Consider the following 14,669-nt stretch of genomic DNA (forward strand, 5'->3'; position numbering starts at 1 on the left):
CTGACTTAATTTCCAAAGTGCTAGGCTTACAGGAATGCACCTCCATGCCTTGTATAGGAGAAAAACATTATAATTTTTCAAAGAACACTCAAGGAACAAGGTACACAACACGCTTATCTTACTATGTAATTCTGTATCACTGCACCTAAAACATCTTGTTCAGTGGGTTAAAAAAAAAAGTCCTTTTATGACTGTATTTGTACATGCATTGCAAAAAAAAAATACAGTCTTATAATTTGAATAGGTACCAAATATCCTGTCCCTTATCTTCAGTTGGGAAAATTTCTTTTCCAAATCACTTGAAGCTTGGACAAAAATGACCATTTCCTCCAACATCATTCTGTAGTATTTACAGATTCATTTGCAAGAAGGACTTCTTCAACCTTTCAGAGAGGACATCCCAGCGCTCCTGATCTCATCAACCAGGAAGGGGTTGGTGGCAACCACAGTACAGAGGCAGAGCAGCTGCTTCTTCACACAATGGTTCGCCTACACACCCCTTTCTGCTGCCATCTTGGCTCACCTGTGTCCAGAGCCACACCTACAAGTTTTCCAGATTCTGAACGTTCAACTTGAACTTTAATGTTTCCTGAAGTTCAAACCCAAAATTCTGCACAAGAACCTGGGGAATAATGAGCAAGGCATCTGCAAACGCCTGGACTCCAAGCTTAAGCCTGCCCTTCACACTGGGCTTGCATTTAATCAGAGTTTCTGCCATTGCCACTTCTACTGTGTCTGTACCTGGGACAACACAGCCATCATCAACAGCATTTTGACAGCCCTCAAGCCATCTCTTACTGCACCCTTGATTTGAGTCAGCATGTTCTTATTTGGTCCTTTAACCAATAATGTGACAGAACAGGGATTGTTATATTCCTCAATAAAGGTGGACTTCTCTTTGCCCAGTGTTGACTCATAGACAAGCCCTGAATGTCCCAAACAGTCAGGATTCAGGTCATCAAAAGAATTCAGAGTGATACTACCACAGGCAGATGCCAGCCTGTCGGCTCTGCACAGAGCTGTGATACCTTCTTCTGTAAGAACATGTAAGGAAAGGGGGTTAATCCCCTTTTGATTAATAATGACAAATCCTCTATCAGAATCCCCACAGACTTTCTTTTTCAGTTCTATTATTTTTTTAAAAAGATTTATTTTTATTTTTTTATTATTTATACAGTACTCTGCTTGCATGTACACTTGCATGCCAAAGAGGGCACCAGATCTCTTTACAGATAGTTATGCTCCACCATGTGGCCGCTGGGAATTGAACTCAGGACCTTTAGGAAGAACACACAGTGCTCTTAACCTCTGAGCCATCTCTCCAGCCCCATTCAGTTCTATTATTTTTAACTCTATCTTCAATGAATTTTCTTTCAGCCTTCACTGGTTTCTCTCTCTCTTCTGCACTCTTGTAAACAAACAAACAAACAAACAAACAAACAGAATTCACTTCTATTTTCTCATATTCTAAAGACATGTTTCATGTGAGGATGTAGACATTCTTTTATAATTTTTTTCGTATCAGGATGCTGCACCCCACGATTCAAAACAAACCCTCTGGTTAAACTTGTATCCATTTCAGATTTATCCTTCATCTTGATGATCTCAACCATGAAGAGCTCAATGGGCTCATCATCTCTTTTCTTCATGGCCAAAATGGAGTCCACTACAGCCTCTGTTAAGACATCGGCAAATTCAGCGTGGATGAGTGTCCCTCTGTCTCTCTCTCTGCCTGCTTGGACAAAACTGGAGTGCCTTTTCCTTTGCAGCTTCAAATCCTTCAGTTATTATTCTGGGGTGAAGACCCTCAGAAACATAGAGGTCCACCTGTTTCAGTAACTCCCCAGTGGTCAGGTGTGTCATGCTGGGCTGCAGCCACTTTTGCTATTAAAGTGGCTGTGTTGGGTATTGAGTTTCCATTTCATGTAGCAGTATGTCACTGTCTTTTAGTAAGCTTGACGTCTCCAGTAGCAGAAACAAACATCTTCATGATGCCCTTAGGTCCCAAGTTGGTCCCCAGAACATCCTGCAGGCTCGGTGTTGCACTTGTGTTCACTGCCAGCGCTGCCTGAGCCAGCCTGAGCCCAGGCCCCCCTGCCCTTGTGCTAGCCTAGCTCCTTTTCTTGCCTTTTGAGCACCAGGAAGTGAAGTCAGGGCCAACAATCTGAAACAAACCAGCACGAGCTCAGGTGTGTGTAGAGCTATTGTTTAGGTTTACCCCAAGGCCCTCAGAAACCATTGGCTTAGACTCAATAGTTCTTAACCTATGGGTTTGTACCCCTTCCAGGGTCCCTTATCAGCTATCCTGCATATCAGATATTTACACTACGATCCATAACAGTAGCACACTTACAGTTATGAAGGAGCAATGAAATAATTTTATGGCCGGGGGTCACCACAACAGGAGGAACTGTATAAAGGGCCGCAGCGTTAGGAAGGTTGAGAACCACTGGCTTAACGTTTAGTACATATAAGATGCATCAAAGATTCTTTCCACAGGACCAAACCGGACAAGATTCACCCCAATTCCGCATAGTAGATACAAACTCTCTCTATCCTTAAAACATCAAATGTTAACCTCCTCTGCAAACGCTGTCATCTTGTTTTCTTCGTTTTCCTTCTGTGCTTAGCATTTAACCCGTTTGAGTCTTCTATGTGTTCCGTTTGACAAAATGGGATACTGAGAGCGTCGTTTGGCTGTGAATCCCTTTCCCGGGTGGATGTTTGTTTTGGATATAAAACAAGAGTTTGGCCTTGTTTGCTTGGAACGTTTTGCAGTTAGTTTGAAGCACTGGTGGATTTTTCTTTTGTTCCTTTCCTTGTCCACATCTGTGCCTGTGCATACAGCTGTGTCTATGTTATCAGAGACATCTTGGTTGTTGGAAAGATGGATCCTCAGTTGTGCAGGACCTGAGTTTGGTTCCTGGCATCATATCTGTTGGTTCACAACTGCCTGTAACTCCAGCTTCAGGCAATCTGATGCCTTTAGACTCTTCATGTACTCACATACACAAAACCCACAGGGAGACCACAAGCACATACATAATTTAAAATAAATCTTAAAAGTAATTAAAGCCATGCAGTTTAACCCCTGTTCTCCAAACTACACATATGTGTGTATCAGTCTGTCCTGAAGGACACAGGAGCAGCTCAGCAGGAACATAGCAGTAGCAGGCTGTGATGGGAGCACCCAGCACGGGATGGCTGCATCTGTTGGGGTCACTCACTGTTTTGCAGTCAGAAAATGCCCAGAGAAAGGCTTAACGGGAAATTCAATGCAGTTTCCTTTTATCTGCCTCTCCAACTGATGTCTATACAGAGCAAGCCAGGCCCCCCCAAACACGCCAGTCTGTTTCAGATACACAAGATTAAGTAGCTGGTGACATTCAAGACCAATTGGCCCACCCAGGATGACTGAAACCAGTAGAAAAGCTGTCAGATTTTGCCTTTTCTCCATTAATCTTAAAGCTTTTCAGTGGTGCCAGGTCACATCTCTATCAGACAGGCAAAGAGTGTCCAGCTACTTTCCACACCCCTACCCAACACCCTGGAGTAACCCCTTCATTGCTGAGCAAGCCACCTCAGGATTTCAGAGTTTCTTTCTAGATTGGAAACAGATCTTTATGGGGCCCATTGCTTTACCATAGCAAGAAAGCTGGGAACCTGCACGGATCTGTTTGCTGTACATGGCTGGACTACTCCCTGGAAGCTGTTTCCAAGGGAACAGACATTGAGGGCCACTGAAGGTGAGCAAACGGGCTTTGCTTGGGAATGCAGAAGGCCCATTGGGCAGATGGAGAATGCCTATTAGGTTGAGAGGGAAACATGGGATAAATAAGAAAAATGGTGCCAATGACAGGAAACGAGGCCAGGGTTTATCATGCTGGCTCCACTTCCCCTTAGCCATAAGTCCCTTTCAAAGCTTGTGATCTGGGTAAGAGGCCACTGGTAGGCAGCAGAAAGATATCTGCCATGTGTAGATATCCCACTGGACTAGGACGGTCAACAGCTCGGGTCCCAGTGGGGCCACCTGGGCTGAGGCCATGTGTGTAGATGTCAGACCAGGCAGGCAGGATGGGCAGGGGATCCTCCATGCTGACAGGGTAGGAGACGCCTCCTGGCTTCCTGACACCCAGTTTTGCCTTTGAGGATGGATCAGAGAAGCCCTGGCAAGAAGAGCCAGGTTCTTGTCTTTCCAGGGAACACCTTTGTGGTAGTGCTTGCCTTTCTGTTCAGCCCGAGCTCCCTCCCAAAGTGCCTGAGAACTCTGTGGGCCCAGTTCTGTAAGCTGGGTGCTTTATGCCAGAAGGCTCAGACTGACTTGAATCAGAAATCAGACGCAGTCCTTCATTGAAATCATTCACAGTCCATGGGTTCAACAGAGTTTTACTCAAAATCCCATTGGTGAATAACATGGATCAACAGAGTATTCTGTGTCCTCCCACTATTTCTGCCCACCTCTACGACTGTAGATGGGAGGGGAAGGTTCACCTCTCTCACTACAGCCTTTAGAATACAGGGATAATTTGCATAGCACCCCTTTCCACCAGGACAGTCCCTGGGCTCATTTAAGCCATGCTTTTTCCATTAAAGAAGTCCCTTTCCACGGGTGTCCTGCTGAATCAGAACTATACAAAGGTAGGTTTGCCTCTTTACCCGTCTCACCCACCTGTTGGAAACAGATGTGCCCGCTATCAAGTCCACTGGCATCTCTCTTCAGGGGAATATTAAACCCAAAGCAAAACAAATCATAGCCATTAATATGTCTAGCATAATAACGTGTGTCGTGTATACTGTCTCACAAACACACGTGTCCTGCTTGACAATCTTTTAATATTTCAATGAAGAAACACTACAGCAAGGGTGCCGTGAGGAGTTGATACTTGGTGCATAAAGTACTGAGTGTACAAAGCAGGGGGGTATCTGTACGGAATGTAAGTATCAAGCCTCAGTACGCTCCATCCTCTAATATTACACTTAAGAAACGATAAGGAGTCCCATAAAGGGAACCTAAGCCCCCGAGGGCAGGTGTTTTGTCTGGGAATGTAACAAACAGGCTTTGTGCGAGCCGAGTCTCTCCAGGAAAGACCAGCACTCCAGATCGTAATCGCCCTGTAAGCTGGGGCCCGGCCTGTGTGGCTGGCCCACAGACCAAGCTGCTTGACACCCACTTCTTAGCACCTGCCAGCCTCTGGGGACAGGAAAGCTCGGGTGGCCGCCTGGGCTACCCCGACAGAAGTCTGGGGAGCAGCTGGCTTTCGGCCACAGGTGCGCAGTGCCGTGGTCCGGTGGAGCAGCTTCCGCTGTCCTGGCTTCCTCTCAAGGGTCCCCTAGGAAGACAGAGTGTGGCAAGCACCGCCCAGAGGAGGAAAGCAGACCTGACCACTGGTACCCAGCGAAGATGCAGGTTCTGAAATCCACCCAGCTCCGCCCCTCAGAGTGTGCTATTCTGGGAAATTATCTCCTAGCTAGAGAGAGGAAAGAGGAAAGCCAGACAGCTTTCTTCCGCCGTATCCGTCATCACAGGCCCCCTGGGGAGGCAGGGTGCTGCTTCGAGAGATGCAGTGGGCCGCTGAGGTGGTGGCCATGCTACAAAGCAGTCCTGTTGGCACCGGCTCTGTGGGCTCCCAGGGTGCAAAGTGCAGAGTTAGACGCTTTCCTTTGGAATTTTACTGTTGGAGACTAAAAGCCCCTCACTAACCTCCTCTCCTCCTATGCAGCATAATTCGGGGTGGGTAAAAATGTACCGTGCCTTCGTTTCACCAAAGGCAGACTTTCCTTCTGGAAATAATCCTCAGTGCTGGCTCCTCAGTGTTTTGGCAGCAAGCACCTTGGCTGCTAAGCCACATCACTGGCACTGGTTTGTTTGTTTGTTTGTTTGTTTGTTTTTAAGTGCATCTCTCTCCTCGTCTCATGTTTCGTAGTATTCAGGGGAAAAAAATCATAACTGAACATAAAAGTGCAGTTGAATCAGAAACACAAACGGCTAATAAACAAAATGTTTGAGGTCTGCAAGATGCTTGTCTGCAAGCCTGATGACCCAAGTTCAATCCTCAGGACATACACATGCAAGAAAAGACATGCCTGACCTCAGACCACAACCTGTGTGCTGTCTCAGGCATACGCACGCACACAGGCACACATGCATACACGCATACACACACACACACACACACACACGCGCGCGCACAAGGAAATAAATCATTGTTTAAAGAAGATTTTTATAAGTCATTGAATTTTCAGTATAGAATTTGTGTACCATATGGTCACACATGAATTTAAATTACTCTTTTAGCTTGCTCATGACTTTGTATTATGAAAATAAAAATGTAATTAATTTAGGCTTGGAAAATGGTATGTAAAAAGAGTAAGATGCTGTGTGCGTGTGTGTGGGTGTGTATGCGCGCGCACATTCACACAATGAAGACATAACAAGTCCCATTGTTTTACATGTTAACGTAGAGAAGGCTGAGAATGATGACTCATGCCTTTGGTTTGAGCAGCTGGGAGGTAGAGGCAGAAACGAGTGAGTTTCTGTGGGTTGGAGGGCAGCCTGGTCTCCACAGTGCCAGGAGAGCTGGGGCTACACAGTGAGACCCCATCAGGAGATGGGGGGAAGCACTGGGTCATCTTGTTTTCCCCTGTGATTATAGTGAATTTGAGATCCGGCGCACCATTTCTTCTGTTTGTTCTCTTCTTCCTTCCACTCCTAATCCCGATTCTTCTTTGTTCTCATGAGACAGTCTTGCTATATAGCCCAGGCTAGCCTCAAACCCAGGATCTTTCTGCCTTTGTTTCTCAAGTGCTGAGCATGTGCCACCATGTTCAGCTCATTATTCCTCTTTTTGAGATGTGTATGTGTACACACACACGCACAAATGTCAGATAACAACTTGGGGAAGTCATCTATTCCCTGCCACTATGTGGATCCCGGGAATTGAACTCATGTCATCAGCCTTGGCAGCAAGCGTCTTACCTGCTAAGCCATCTCGCTGGCCCTATGTTTTTCGTTGTAAACCACATTCCCCATCTTCTTTTTGTTTCAACAGAGCCACACTTGGTTCCTTTCTCCCACTAGTTCTCTGTGCTTCACACGTCTTCCTAAGGGCGTGTTCCCTCAGCTGCCCTTCCCACCTCTTCTGATCGCAGTCGTCAGAAGGAGCAACTATTTTTAATTGCACTGAAATGTGCAGTCACGTCCAGTTGTAGAGCAGGCAATAACTGCACTGTGAGTTGACCCGTTTTGCACTCGACATCCCTTGCAGGCCCGGCCCGTCAGTATATCATTTCTAACAAGATGTGCTAGAGACATTTGGAAATGGTCCCTGTTCTGGGATGCTTGTCTTCTGTATCTTAACATATACCAGCCAAGAGTTTCAACCGAGGGCTTATGTGAATCAAAGAGACAATCTGGCCTGTCAGGAGGCCAGCGCCGAGCTTCCTTTGGGAGGGTGCTGAGTCGAGTGAGATTCTATACAGCTTCTGCTCTGCCTGGTCTTCAGAGCCCTCATACCTGGTGTCGGCAGTAACAGGTCATCAGCCGACAGCACAGTCTCGTTGTGTGTCTAATTCACAAGTTGTGTGTCAACTTACATTGTCTGGAAAATGGCTTCCAAGCAGTCCTGACAAGGCAAGGGGTAGTCCTCAGGGATAGTTTAATTCTATGAGGCAATTTTCACTGTTTCAAAAAGCGTGTTGGAAACTGAAACATTTGTTCATAATTAGGCAGGAACATTTAAAAGCACTTAAGAGTACATTTGTTTAGTTGGCAAAAAATGTTTCAAAATACTTGACTCAATTGGCTCTGGAAACGTGATTAAAAGGAGTTTGAGTGGTGAGCAGATTGAGAGACCTAATCTGAGGAGTGACCTAATAACCCTCATAAGAAATGCCCAGATCACCACCAGATTTTGCTTTGAGTCGTTAACCTCTGGACTACCACTAACATCATACATCCACATGCCATGTGTGCACACACATTCCACACATACCATACATGCACCATATGTGCAACACCATACATGCCACACATATGAGCACACACTACACATATCACATGTGTACACACAACACACACACACGAACAGACCCACAACACACACAGCAAGCCTACACAGGAGACATACACACACACACACACACACACACACACACTCACACATGCACACATGCACACATGTGCACGCGTTCCTGGAGGATTTTACTTTTACAGAATCAGGTTTTAATGAACTCCTTATGAAGATTTAGAGGCCCAGGGATGGTGATACAAGAAAACCAGATTCTCTGTCTTCATGTATGTCTAAGAGTCTTCATGTATGTCTCAGGGTATGTGTTCAGAGACGTATGACCGCATACAAGTTCAGGGACAAGAACATGCATGCCTGTATCCATCCTGCAGTGACAGAGTTCTCTAGCCACTGGCTTTAGCTTAGACTTGAGCTTCGGGCCAGCGTTCAGGCTCCAATGCTGTTGTTTTACTTTGGCCAGACTTTTCCAGTATCATTTTTCTACCTCTCTGGCTCTTTGTTGTGTTTACAGGATCTTTGTTTTGTTTTTATGGGTGTTTGAATAAGAATGGCCCCCATAGGCTCAGATCTTTGGATGCTTTGTCATCAGAGAACGGCACTATTTGAAAGAAATTAGAAGGTAGGCATGGTTGGAGTAGGTGTGGCCTTGTTGGAGGAAGTGTGTCATGGGGGAGGCAGGGACTGAAGTTTCAAAAGCTCAGGCCGAGCCCAGAGTGTCTCTCTCCCTGCTGCCCCTGGATCTGGACATAGAGCTCCCAGCTACTTCTCCAGCACCACGCCTGCATGCTGCCATGCCCTACAACACGATGATCACGGACTAACCCTCTGAAACTGTAAGCAAATCCCCAGTTAATGGCCTTGGTCGTGCGGTGTCTTCACAGCAATAGGACACTGATGAAAAAAGTTCCACCTCATTGCAAACAATCGAAAATTCTAGGGGGAAGTAAGTTAAGGAAGAAGTTTTATGAAATGACCTGACTTTGGTCTTGGTCTCCAAAGTCATGCAAAGATACAGCTGCGCCTGGTCTGGAGCTAGCTGTGGCCTTGCCAAGGAGATTTCGTGCTGTGTGTGGTGCTTGTGGAATGACTGCTGGAAGCACGCAGGAAGAATTGGAAGCACTTTGAAGCCACTTTGATTGCTTGTTGTAGTAAATTAAAAAAAAAAAAAGAGTGCTAGGCTATATAATGTTATTTGTTAGCCCTAAGATTATCATGGCAGCATTATCTAACCTGCTATCACAAATAAGACACAGACATCTGTTAGATTTTATAATGGCCTTACTTACCTTGGGCCGGGCAGATATTTCACTTACACTGTCTCAATAACCTCACCATCCACCCCTCAGTCCCCATCCAATGCCATCCTCCTCATCTGAACTATCTTCCATCCATAATCTTATAAATACTTGCTTTTATTCTTCATCCGGGCATTTCCACGCCATTATTGGAGTCCTTCCTCCAGGCCCACATGATTTTTTTCTCCATGCTAACCCTTCACGGTTTCCTCCTTCCTTCTCTCTTCCTGTCTGTCTACCTGCTTCTTCTGTACCTTCTCCTAGCCCAGAACCTTAACCATCCCTACACCATTTTCCCTGCCCAGATACAGGCTGTTTAATCAACCAATCAGGTTTTGTCTTAGGCAGGTTTACAAAACAAAGATAGGTGTAACCAGCTCTTGAGAGCCAGTAACACACATCAGACCAACCTTCAACAGTTGCTCTAACACAAAAAGCATGGACAAACCATGTGACCCTCTCCCTCATACACTGGCAAGCCTGGAGAACCTTCTACAGGCACCAACACAGAAGTAGGCCTCTGACTCAGTTGTAGGAATGCCAGGAGCACACCACAGGACTCACTTCTGTGGATCATGTTCCCTTGATTCACTTTGTAATCTGGACTTCTTTTTAGAAAGTAAACCTGTACTGCTTCTCTACCTGCTTAGCTGTTTAGAGGTGTGGCTCTTTGGGCTTTTCTGTCTCTTAGGGCATCTTTGAAACACTGTCTAACCACCATGCCTGCAATTGCCTGCTTTCTGGTTCTGCCAGCTCTGTGCATAGTCTACACAGTGTTTTAGGTAGGGTTTCTGGTGCTGTAATAAAGCAGCATGACCAGAAGCAGCTTGGAGAAGAAAGGATTTATTTCATCTCACACTTACACAGCACAGTCCATCATCTGAGAAATCAGGACAGGAGCTCAAGGTATGAACCTGGAGGCAGGAGTTGAAGCATGCAAAAGCCATGGAAGAGTGCTGCTCACTGACTTGCTCCCATGGCTTTCTCAGCCTGCTTTCTTGTAGGATCCAGGACCAACATGCCAAGGGTGGCCCTACCCACAGTAAGCAGGGAACTCCCATATCAATCACCAAAAGACAATGACCCCACAGGCTTGTCTACAGACCAATCTGGTGGGGCACCTTCTCAGGTGAGGTTCCCTCTTCCCGAATGATTCCAGCTGTATCCAGTTGACATAAAATTATCCAGCATGCACAGTCTCCTACAGCCCATACCTCCCATTTCCATGTTGGTTTGCTGGCTATGGTCCAGAGCTAGGCAAATGGATACAAGAAAATAAACAGGGTAGTGAACACAAAGCTCGAGGTCACTAGTCACAATGATCTCAGTCTCTAGGAGTGCTTTGATACTTATATCTATATCTCTATATCTATGTATCTCTCTATATATCTATATAAAGATACATGTGTATAGATAGAGATAGATCCAGATATAGAGATATAGATGTATCTATCTAATCTCTATCTATATATTTATATCCATATCCATATCTCTCTATCGATATGGATACTTATATCTATATCTACATATCTATGTATCTCTATATATATATATTATAAATATATGTATATAGATAGATCTAGATCTTTATATACATGTACATATCTATCTATAGAGAGATCTATAGCTATAGCTTTTTCTATCTATTTATGTGTACATGTGTGTGTTGATTTCTCCCCAAATATGTGTGTGTTCCTAAAGTTTGTTTACACACTAAGAAATACTTGTTCTTGTCCTAAAAAGGCTGTAGATCTGGCCCTGTAGTTTACAAAAGGAGCAGTTACCTAACTTCAGCAAAGAACCTGATCTCTCTGCCAACCCTTAAGTTGCCTTGCAGCTAAAGTTTGAATGTGTGATGGGAATAGAATCCTGGTGCACAGGCTTTTTGACTGGGAAACAGGAGACAGAAACCAGAGAGAAGACATTGGGGAAGATAATGGTATGGGGTCCAGTCTCTCTGAATCTATTCTCTGTTTAAGTGAGACATAGCTTCTTCCCGTTGCTTTTGAAGTGAGACTGGGAATCAGTGCCCTGTAAACCACGTTCCATTTATTCAAGTTTGAATCAAGTGCAGCTTCCCTGCCATGGCAGGTTCCTGAGGGCCTCATCTCCGATGACTGGAGACCACTGAGATGTGTTTACAATGGGAACCAAACAGAAATGAACACAAGAGTAGAGGGGAAATAGGCGTTGAGAAACGGAAGCAAGTGACAGCATGACTTAGCATTGACTCAGGGAGGGTTTAAGAGGATCAGAAGAAGCCAGGTGGTGGTGGTGCATGCCTTTGATCCAGCTCTTGGGAGAAAGAGGCAGACAAATTTTTTAGTTCAAGGCTAACCTGGTCTATAGAGGGAGTTCCAGGATAGCCAGAGCTATACAGAGAAACCCAGTCTCAGAAAACCAAAAAGAAAAAGGAAGGGAGGGAGGGAGGAAGGGAAAGAAGGAAGAAAAGAAAGAAAGAAAAAAAAGGAAAAAAGAAAATAAACTTAAAGAAAGAAAAGATGAATAGATGGATGACTAGGCAGGCAGGCAGGCAGGCAGGCAGGCTCTGTTTATGAGTGGCATTTGGGAGGTTGGGGCCAGAGACTGACTCTAGGTCAGCTGGCTCATCAGGCCCAGGTTGGTTGAGCAGCTCAACGTTAATAGATAAAAGCATACTGCTGTCCTAGGAACAATGATGAAGTTCTGACATTGGCTTTCTCATAGAGAAAGCAGAACATTATGCAAGGTCAGGTTCATCTGGGATCTATCACATTAAAGCAGAAGCCACACAACTCTGTTGCAATCCAAAGTTATTTGTGTGTACGTGAACACACATGCACATGCATACACACACACACACACACACACACACACACACACACACACAGGAAGACTGGAAATCTGATAGTGCCAGATGTCTCCTTTGGACAGATAAATCACTTAGTGATATTTTAATTGGCAATGAAAGTTAAGAGTGTGTGTGTGTGTGTGTGTGTGTTGGGGTTGGAGTGGGACAAAGGAAGCAAGATTTTATTTTAATTAGAAACAGAATGATTGCAATGTAACCGGAAGGCCAGGGAACAGTTTGGAGTTTCATCTTGAGCTGGGGTAGGTACTTGGCTACCCAATTGTGGGTATCAACCCCAGCTCTGTTTATCCCTTTGCTGTAAAGAAGAGCAGGCCAGGAACTAGGACAACCGTGTCATAGATTTACTTGTTGCTTTTTTGGAAGTAAGTGGGAGGTTTCGTTCTCCCATATGTTCATCCATTCATGTGTTCACTCATACATGGAACAGTTATTAAGACCCTTAACACATCTCTGTTGCCAGCAGTTGCCTCACTATGGCAGCTGAATTAATTCTTTCTCAGCATACACGGTAGCCCCGAGGCAGGTCCGTTCACTCTTCTACTCTTCTACTCCTCTTTTACAGAGGAGGAAACCGAAGCAGCTTATCCAAACAGAGCTGTCCAGAGCATGGGTGCTGTGAGCCCTGTCAATACCTTGCAGGAAATCTCAGCCTTGGTGGAGGGAAACCAATGGGAAAAGAATGGTCACTCACATCCATCCTCCGCCATCTGTGAAGGGGTTAGGTTCTGTGTCTTCTGGGGTCCCATGACATTTCTAGGCACTTCCAAAAGTGTAGCTAAGCAGGTAAAAGGAGGACTGACGTACAGTGTTTACTGTGTGAGTGCTGCTTTGTCAAACAGTGGCGATATACCAGCTCACAAGGATCTGCCACTTAGCCTGAGGACCCTCTGAACACTCTTTCCCCCCTCTGTAAATGGAGGAAAATAAGCAAACGGAACTCTTTTGATGTTCTTAAGTAAAATAAATGATGATATGGAACGGCAGATAAATATGAGCACTTTCTTATCCGGTGAAGGGCTCCAGACATATTTTGCCTTCATTTAAAACAGTTATATAAATATGTGCTGGCGGGATTTTTTTTTTTTTTTCTAAACCAAATACCCTGAAGGATTTTCATTGTCCCTGTCCAACTTGCTTCTGGAAAATGTTGACCTCTGGATTGCTTCAGCTCTTCACGCTCACCTTGGAGTCTTGCTTTTGTGGTAGCTTTTATTATGGTTTAGCTGCACCGCCTGCTCAGTGGTAGGATGTGATGTTTTTATTGGGACTAATATAAATTACAGCCTGCATTTTCCACATACATCTTCCTATTGGAGCAGAGGGACTGGGGGCTCTACACCGTGCTTGAAGCCTCTGCAGTCCTGGCACCTCCAAGAGAGAAGCGACAGCAGCATCTGACAGCTTTGTTGGTGTTGCTTTGACACTCCATAATGCCCATCAGTAGGTTTGGCATGGGGAACATATAATTTGTAATCTTCAGGCTTTTTCTCCTATATTTTTGGTTGTGAGCCTAGCTTTTAACAGCCGAGCCATCTCTGCAGCCCCAGGCTTTTCTCTTAATGAAAACATAACTCTCTCTCTCTTTCTCTCTCTCCCTTTCTGTGTGTGTGTGTGGGGGGGTGAGCACCAAAACAGAACCCTGGGTATCGTTCTTCAGGCCCTGACTACCTTTGTTGTTGTTTGAGAGGACCCCTCATTACCGTGTACACTAGGCCAAGGGGCCATAACTTTTGTGTGATATACTCTCCCATTTTTCTTCTCACAAAAGGTCTCTGGTCTATTCTTCAAAGTGAAGCTATCGATTTGTCTTTGTGGCTCATTCAAACTATGTCATGGCATTCAAACTATGTCATGAATGTCCTTATGTTGTAGATAGAACTAGCAGTACTAGTGGAATACAAAACTTTGCTATGGTTGGTTTTGAGTTTAGTTTCAACTTTGGAATAATCTTAAGAGAAAATTGCAAAGAGTGCAGGGTGTTTCAGGGTACCTTTTTCCAAGTGTCTCCTGATGTTAACAGCTTATGTTAACCACAGTCCATTTCCCAAGCAGGGAAATTAACGGTTTATTACTACTAAGCTTCAGGCTTTATTCGGACAGCTTTCCATTGATGTCAATTTTTAGTTCCAGAACCCAGACAGCATACCTCATTGCATTTGGCTAGATGTTTTTATAAAACCCAGATTAACTGTCTGTTCCTTTTCACTGATAATGATTGATGTCTCTCTTTGCTCAACATCAGTGGCGTCTCCTGTATGCAAGGTAATCTTAAGAAAAAGAATTTCAATTTTGTTTCTGCTTTTTCATTTCATGTCTGCGTTATTTCATTCTTTCTGCCATCTTAAATTTTCCTTAGAGCTGCTCTGTAGTCTCTTAAGTTGAACAGCTACCTTACTGAAATTTATTTAGAAAATGTGTATAACTTATCTTCATGTTCATATTTAAGGTTCCTTGTCTTTCACTGCATCCTGCTTTGGTGTATCTCATAGTATTGAT

At 44.7% G+C, this 14,669-nt stretch overlaps 1 pseudogene; it reads right to left on the bottom strand.

Annotated features, from left to right (window-relative positions):
* Window positions 1-378: 378 nt before the first annotated feature.
* LOC110549649 (T-complex protein 1 subunit zeta-like) lies at window positions 379-7,537 on the bottom strand (annotated as a pseudogene).
* Between the last annotated feature and the right edge of the window lie 7,132 nt (window positions 7,538-14,669).

The sequence above is a fragment of the Meriones unguiculatus genome, chromosome 6 (assembly GCF_030254825.1).
Source record: "Meriones unguiculatus strain TT.TT164.6M chromosome 6, Bangor_MerUng_6.1, whole genome shotgun sequence".
Classification (NCBI taxonomy): domain Eukaryota; kingdom Metazoa; phylum Chordata; class Mammalia; order Rodentia; family Muridae; genus Meriones; species Meriones unguiculatus.